This window comes from Hibiscus syriacus, unplaced genomic scaffold (genome assembly GCF_006381635.1).
Source record: "Hibiscus syriacus cultivar Baekdansim isolate YM2019G1 unplaced genomic scaffold, ASM638163v2 tig00002799_pilon, whole genome shotgun sequence".
Lineage (NCBI taxonomy): Eukaryota > Viridiplantae > Streptophyta > Magnoliopsida > Malvales > Malvaceae > Hibiscus > Hibiscus syriacus.
The window spans coordinates 1,210,697-1,218,078 of NW_024061945.1; the positions used below are offsets into that span (position 1 = coordinate 1,210,697).

General features: G+C 36.8%; 1 pseudogene; it reads left to right on the forward strand.

Annotated features, from left to right (window-relative positions):
• Positions 1-630: 630 nt before the first annotated feature.
• On the forward strand, positions 631-6,257 carry LOC120151206 (annotated as a pseudogene).
• Positions 6,258-7,382: the final 1,125 nt, after the last annotated feature.

The window sequence follows — 7,382 nt, forward strand, 5'->3', positions numbered from 1 at the left end:
CCCGGCACCGGATGCCTCCTGCTCACAACTTGTTCGACAATATGATGAGCATCTTCGATTCTTGTGTTAATGTCGTTTTGGTGCACCACAAGGAACCATCTGACCTGATCGGTGGGCGGGGTTCGAGTGCCTCGTCTGTAAAGCTCTTCGAGTGTTCTTAGTTTCTCGGGTGTCGGATTCCACCTCGAGCTCACCACAACACCTGGTTGTGTATTGAACTCCCTCTTGGTTTGGTCTCCCATGCTGAGGTGATGGTTTAGTGTGAAAAACTTGGAGCCATTGATACGACCAATACAAGGAGAGGTGTTGGGAGAAGAGATAGGCCTGGGAATCAAAGGCCTAAACTTCCTACTACCATTGAAGGAATCAGGTATGTTGACCTCGACACCATCGTTGTAACCCATCATCCACATCTGGGTCAGCAGTAGAAATCTCAAGGCTTTAAGCCTCGAAGAGTCGTTGTCAGTTGCTGCCTCCAGCTAAAAAAATTGATTGAGTAGTGGACAATGAATGAAAAGAAAGTAAAGCTCGAGAACGAAAATGGGCAGCAGTCTCGGTCTAAGCTGCTGAATTTTGTCGTGAGTGAAGAACAGAGTGAAGACCGGTGTAGGGAGCGAATGACAAACGACGATGGCTAAAAGCATAAAAGATAAACAGCTGCCATATTTGGAGATGCACCGTGTGCAAAGGGTTGAGCTGGGTTTTGTGAAAAGGAGAAGAAAAGATGGGCGAAAACAGGGGTTATCGAGCGGCCTTCGTTCAACACTTGGTAGATGAACATGTCTTGAGAACCATTCTCGTTAAACGGAAGATGAACATGCCTTCGTTAAACGGAAGTTGATGACCATTCTAGTAGCCCCCCGATGGAAGAATCCGTTTCCCATAAAAAGCAATGCCACCCCCTAAATATTAAAAGCTAAGAGCCTTTTATAATCAAAGAGAGAAGTTGATATTCACGTGGCCCCCTATCTAGATTTCCACTTTCCTTTTGAGAGAAAAAAAAGGAAGAAAATGTGCAAGGTGGGTGGTAATGGTGGGACAGTGGGTTGTTTGTTGGAATGGTGGGTTGAACATGGGACCTATAAAAATAAAATAATAATAATAATAATAAATAAATTAATAATATAATAAAATATTTTTTAGACTCGGACAAAAATGAGTGTCTACATATATAATAAAATCGGGTCGGATCATGTTTAGATTTAGAGTAAACAAACTTTGACTTGATCTCATATAATATATAATTTTCTTTTCTAAATTTAAAGTTAATTGTTATAATATTCTATCTCTATATAGTTTTTAAATTAAGTTCTTGAATAAAAATGTTTTTTTATATATTTATACTTATCATATCGGATGTTGATTTTTACCCTAATAAATTAAGATGAGTCGAATTCTCGAATCGAATCATAAACGAATAAAAGTATATACTTCTCAAGTCGGGTTATACTGATGAAAAACTCAATTCAATATGATCTATCATCATCTTTACGAATATATCAAATAATAATTCTCGTGTAATTACATTAGGATGAGTTTGTCACGCTCGACGAGCACCGCTGAGCACCATTAATTTAATTTATAAAAATTTAAATTCTAAAGGACTCAACATATAATTATAAATTAGTTAAAAATTTAAAGGTAAATCATTTAAAATAAAATATTAATTACATTAGTTAGAAATTTAAAAGTAAATTTTAAATTTTTATATTTATAACTAATGTAATTAATATTTTATTTTAAATAATTTACCTTTAAAATTTTAATTAATTTATAATTATACGTTGAGTATGTTAGATTTTTTTAATTAATTACTAGTATCTGATCTATTGGTCAACTAATTCAGATCGGGTACTGCAGAAGCAAGGGTGATCCTCTCAACCTAGTTTGCTTGATTCGCAAAAGTCAGTGTTTAAACCCCTGATCTTACTTAAGGAATTTAATTTCTCATCCCACTAGACCATCTAGTTGGTGAAGATTACTTTAAAATTTTAAAATTTTATAAATTAAATTAATAGTGCTCAGAAGTGCTCATCGGTTAGTGATGCTCAGCGATGCTCGTCCAACGTTAAGTAATTTTCCACTGCGTGTTAAATGTTCTCTCTTAAAGAAGGTTATACGACTTACTTGAATTAAGCTAATGGGGTACATATATTTTCTCATGTGGCTAGCTATAATGAGACGATAAAAGAGGAAACTCAGAACTTGGGTTCATATATGTACATTCATATGATTTTCTTTGATATTATTTGTTCAAGGAGCTCATAGATTAAACCATGGGAGGGTTATGAAATCAGCAGAACGAATAAGAAAACCTAGTAGTATTAGTTCAGGTTTTAGCATTGTCATTTTCTTTGTTTGATTGTTCCATTGATGTCCCAGATTTTGATTTACTGTTGGTCTTTGCTCTTTCCATTTCTTACCCTTCGTTTGGAAGGCAATTGTTGCTTTGAAAAAGGGCACTCAACTTATCAAGTATAACCGTAAAGCAAAACCCAAGTTTCGTGCATGTAGAGTCTCTCCGGTGAGTTACTTTCAGTCTCCCGTGCTCTTAGTCTTCAAAGTCTATTACAGCTCTGTGTATTCTTTTGCTCAAACCGAATCGATTATTGCCTATGTTCATCACCTGGCATTTTCTGATGATCATCGGATTTAAATTTCGGTCTCGGAACTATAAAATAACGACTATAACATTATGTTCTTTTTCCATTTGAGTATGCACATATGTTCTTCAATTTTAGCTTCACTGAACAGGATGAAACAACACTGATATGGTTATCACGTGGAGAAGAGAAGACTCTGAAATTAAGCTTGGTGTCTCGTATCATTCCCGGACAACGAACTGTGAGTTTGGTTTCAGATTTTCATTTTGTTGGTTAATCTCATATGTTTTGATAATGTTTCAGTTTAATTAGCCTTTCATCATGATTTCCATGGCTAACTTCTACAGGCTGTTTTAAAAGATATTTGCGGCCAGCTTGGTGTCTATCATTCCCGGACACGAACTGTGAGTTTGGTTTCAGATTTTCATTTTGTTGGTTAATCTCATATGTTTGATAATGTTTCAGTTTAATTAGCCTTTCATCATGATTTCCATGGCTAACTTCTACAGGCTGTTTTTAAAAGATATTTGCGGCCAGAAAAGGAATACTTGTCATTTTCACTTATATACAACAACGGTGATAGATCTCTCGACCTGGTTCGTTTCGGTTATTTATCTATGTTGTCTCGATTCTTCATTTTATAAAGAACTCATGCGGATGTGACCCTGCAAGTACAGAGTAACATAGATAATTATGCTATTTATTCATATTCAGCAGCAATTACCAGTTTGACGATGCATTTGCTTACATCCATAGATCTGCAAGGATAAAGCTGAGGCAGAAGTGTGGTTAGCGGGACTCAAGGCATTGATCGGACAGAGCCTTAATCGACGAGCCGATAGTGATCTAAGCGATGTGAGTGCACCTTTCGGCATACACATTGCTTAAGGATATTTTACCTGCTAACTTCAACATCTTTATGACAGCTCCAAGAAGGATATTTCTTTCGGAATGGCTACCCAGCTCTAGATTTCACCAGTAGTATTTCTTCCAGCAAGGCGTCTATCGATTTCAGAGGCTCAGATGCGGGGGCAGAACGGGCCAATATGCAGTCTAATGGTGGAGACGGTGTCCGACTTAGTGTTTCAAGCGCACCTAGCTGTTCGAGCAGTGGATCTGCAGGTCCAGATGATATAGAATCATTAGGTGATCTTTATGTATGGGGAGCATTTTGGTCCGATGGACTTATGCCGAATGGGTCCGCAAGCAGTCCCTGTAAAAAGGCACGTGGCTCTTTTAACAAAGCAAGGTGAAGTTTTCACTTTGGATGAGGAACATGGTGGGAGGCTCGGTCATGGAACTGAAAAAGACTTGAGCCGTCCCCAGTTAGTTGAGTTCCTGGCGCTAACTAATGTGGAATTTGTTGCATCTGGAGAGTGTCATACGTGTGCAGTATCCACTTGTGGTGATTTATTCACCTGGGATGATGGTACTCATAATACCGGAATACTCGGTCATGGAACGGACGTGAGCCACTGGATTCCAAAAAGAGTTTTGGGTACAATAGAAGGTCTACAAGTCTTATCGATTGCATGTGGCGCATGGCATTCAGCTTTGGCAACTTCTGACGGGAAGCTATTTACATTTGGTGATGGAAAATTCGGTGTTTTGGGACATGGAGATCGAGAAAGTGTTCCATATCCGAAGCAAGTTCAAATGCTGAGTGGACTAAAGACTGTTAGAGTTGCTTGTGGCGTATGGCATACGGCAGCCATTGTAGAGGTCATGTGCCAGACCGGTGCTAACATATCATCAAGAAAGTTGTTCACTTGGGGTGATGGCGACAAACACCGGCTAGGTCATGGAAGTAAGAAACTTATCTACTTCCGACCTGTGTCTCATCACTAATCGATTACAATTTCCAACAGCTAGCTTGCGGACATACCATTACTGTCGCGCTTACTACATCAGGGCATGTCTTTACCATGGGTGGTACTGCATATGGTCAACTAGGCAACCCAAGCTCTGATGGAAAGCTACCATGTCTGGTGCAAGAAAAACTGGTAGGTGAATTTGTTGAAGAAATTTCTTGTGGGGCGTATCATGTCGCTGTTTTGACATCGAGAAGCGAAGTATTCACTTGGGGAAGAGGTGCCAAATTAGGACATGGTGACATAGAAGATAGAAAAACTCCAACATTGGGTGAAGCATTGAGGGATAAGCATGTCAAGAATATACCATGTGGCTCGAATTTTACTTCCAGTATATGCATACATAAATGGATCTCTGGTATTGACCAGTTGGTTTGCTCCGGCTGCCGGCAAGCATTTGGCTTTACTAAAAAGAGACAATTGTTATAACTGTGGGATGGTGCATTGCCATGCTTGTAGTTCCAAGAAAGCATTGAAAAAAGCATTGGCTCCGACACCGGGAAAACCGCACAGTGTTTGCGATTCTTGCTATGCAAAACTTAAAGCCGCAGAAGCTGGTAATACTTCAAGTGTGAGTCGAAAATTGGTCGGCCCCCACTCCTCCATAGATGGTAGGGAAAGATCATGTAGGATCGACGTAAGGCCTTCTAGGCTCTTGCTATATCCCAAAACGGAACCGGTCAAGTACTGCTAGATCAGGTCAGGAAAACCCGGGGCCAAATTCCACTCTACGTCTCTCGTCCGACCATCACAAGTTCCATCACTTTTACATCTTAAAGATATTGCATTTCCAACTTTACTCACTGCTATTCAGAGTGTTTTCAAACCTTCCCCTCCACCTTCACCACCACATCTTTCCCCCATCAACTTGAGATCTTCTCTGTACTCGAGTATATCAACCCCTCCGTGCCCTTACACAACTCCCTTTTCGAAGAATGTTATCGAAAGCCTCAGGAAATCAAATGAGCTGTTGAACCAATAAGTGTCTAAATTGCAAAATCAAGTACTTATGATATACCATTTTGCTATTCCATTATGTTCATTTTCAGCCGATCATAAAAAATAACTATTTGATATTTTCGATCGATTTCAGATCAAAAGTATGAAGCACAGATCGGATGCACAAGACGGGGAGATTCTGGAACTACAAAAATTTACTCAACAATCCACTTCATATGCTGCAAAAGAATCATCCAAGTCTAAAGAAGCACAGGCACTTGTGAAATTCATCACAGATCAGGTACAATTTAGTTCACTTAACATTTCATTTTGCCATTTGGTTATATAAATCATTGATTATACAATTCAAAATGGTTCAACAGTTGGTGGAAATAAAAGAGAAGTTGTCCCCTGAAGTTTCTGAAAGCGAAACCTTTAAAGCTATGCAAACTCGAGCCGAGGCCCTCGTAAACCGACTTGAAACATCTGAAGCTTCTTCTCTGCCTGCTAGCTCAGAGTCTTCACCTATGGAAGGTAATGTCGATGCATCAAGATCATCAGAGTCTTCAGTCGTTAGTGGTGGTGGAAAAGAAATTACAGAGCAATTCGAATCCGGAGTCTATATCACTTACAGTTATCACAGTAATGGTGTAGAGATCTTCAAACGAGTTGGATTCAGGTATTTGACTAAACCTGTCGTGTCATAAGAATAAGAACTATGTTACTCGAACTCGAGCCCGTGTTCGATTTACATGAAAAGCAACAAATAATCTCACTACCTTATAATGACCCCAACATTTCTTGCAGCAAAAGGAAGTTCATTGAACAACAGGCAGAAAAATAAAGATAGGGTGTTTATGAGGTACATGCCGACTGCAATAAAACCGGCTGCGGCTGTTTCATCCCCTACTTCGCCGCCGGTTGCAGATGAAACCGGAGAAACTGCATCTTCTCAAACTCAGTCATCCAGCAACGTAGACCAATGATTTTTTTTTTGAATGATTTTATGGTTATTTCTTAAATTTATAAATTTGGCGTCAACCATGACTAGAATGAAAAATATGTAAATACTTGATCAAAAAATATACGAATTATTTAAAAAATTCATATAAAAGTAATATAAAATCTCATGATTTCTTGACAAAAATAAATCAATAATTGAGTGATTTGGGATGTTTTTTTATCTTACGGAAACTACTCATTATTAATTTTTTTAAAATAATACATAAACCTTTGATATATATAAGTATTTAGTCAAGAAACTCAAAGAACGATCTTATTACTAAAAGAGAATTTTTAAGTGACTTAAATACAAAAAAATCATTTATTTGTTTAAATTTAATATCATATGTTAAAACATTTTCTTATAAAAACATAATTAATTGAATACTCATCTAATTACATGGCACAATTTATTAGCGTTATTAAAATAATAACGCAATAATTATTTTTTTGGAAAAGTACCCTCCACACCAGATTTGTTAAAAAATACATTTTAAACTACACACTAGAATGATCCTATGTTTTATAAAAAATGAGGTTAGACCCTGCGTTTTGTAAAATATAATATTCATCAAATTTTCAGATAATTTTATTTAATTTTTAAATAAAATACATAATAAATATATAAAATTTACTTTTCGTAAAATATTAGATCTAACCTTTTTCACATAACATAAAATCATCTTGCGTGAAAAGTTTGGAGGTACTTTTTGCTTGGGGTTGTTTTTTAATAAAATAATAAATGGGAGTTTTCATTTAATAATGCTCTTTTTTTAATAAAAAATATTTTTTTAATAATTTAATAAAAATAAATGTCAAGTTGAGAAATAAGGTTTTAAGATATTATTTAAATGTGAAAAGTCAGTCATCCATTTGCTTTTATTTAAAAATGGTAAAACCATAATAGTTACAGGTAGAATAATTAAAAAAAACCTGGGAATCTTGAAATGAATAGAACATTAGCAAT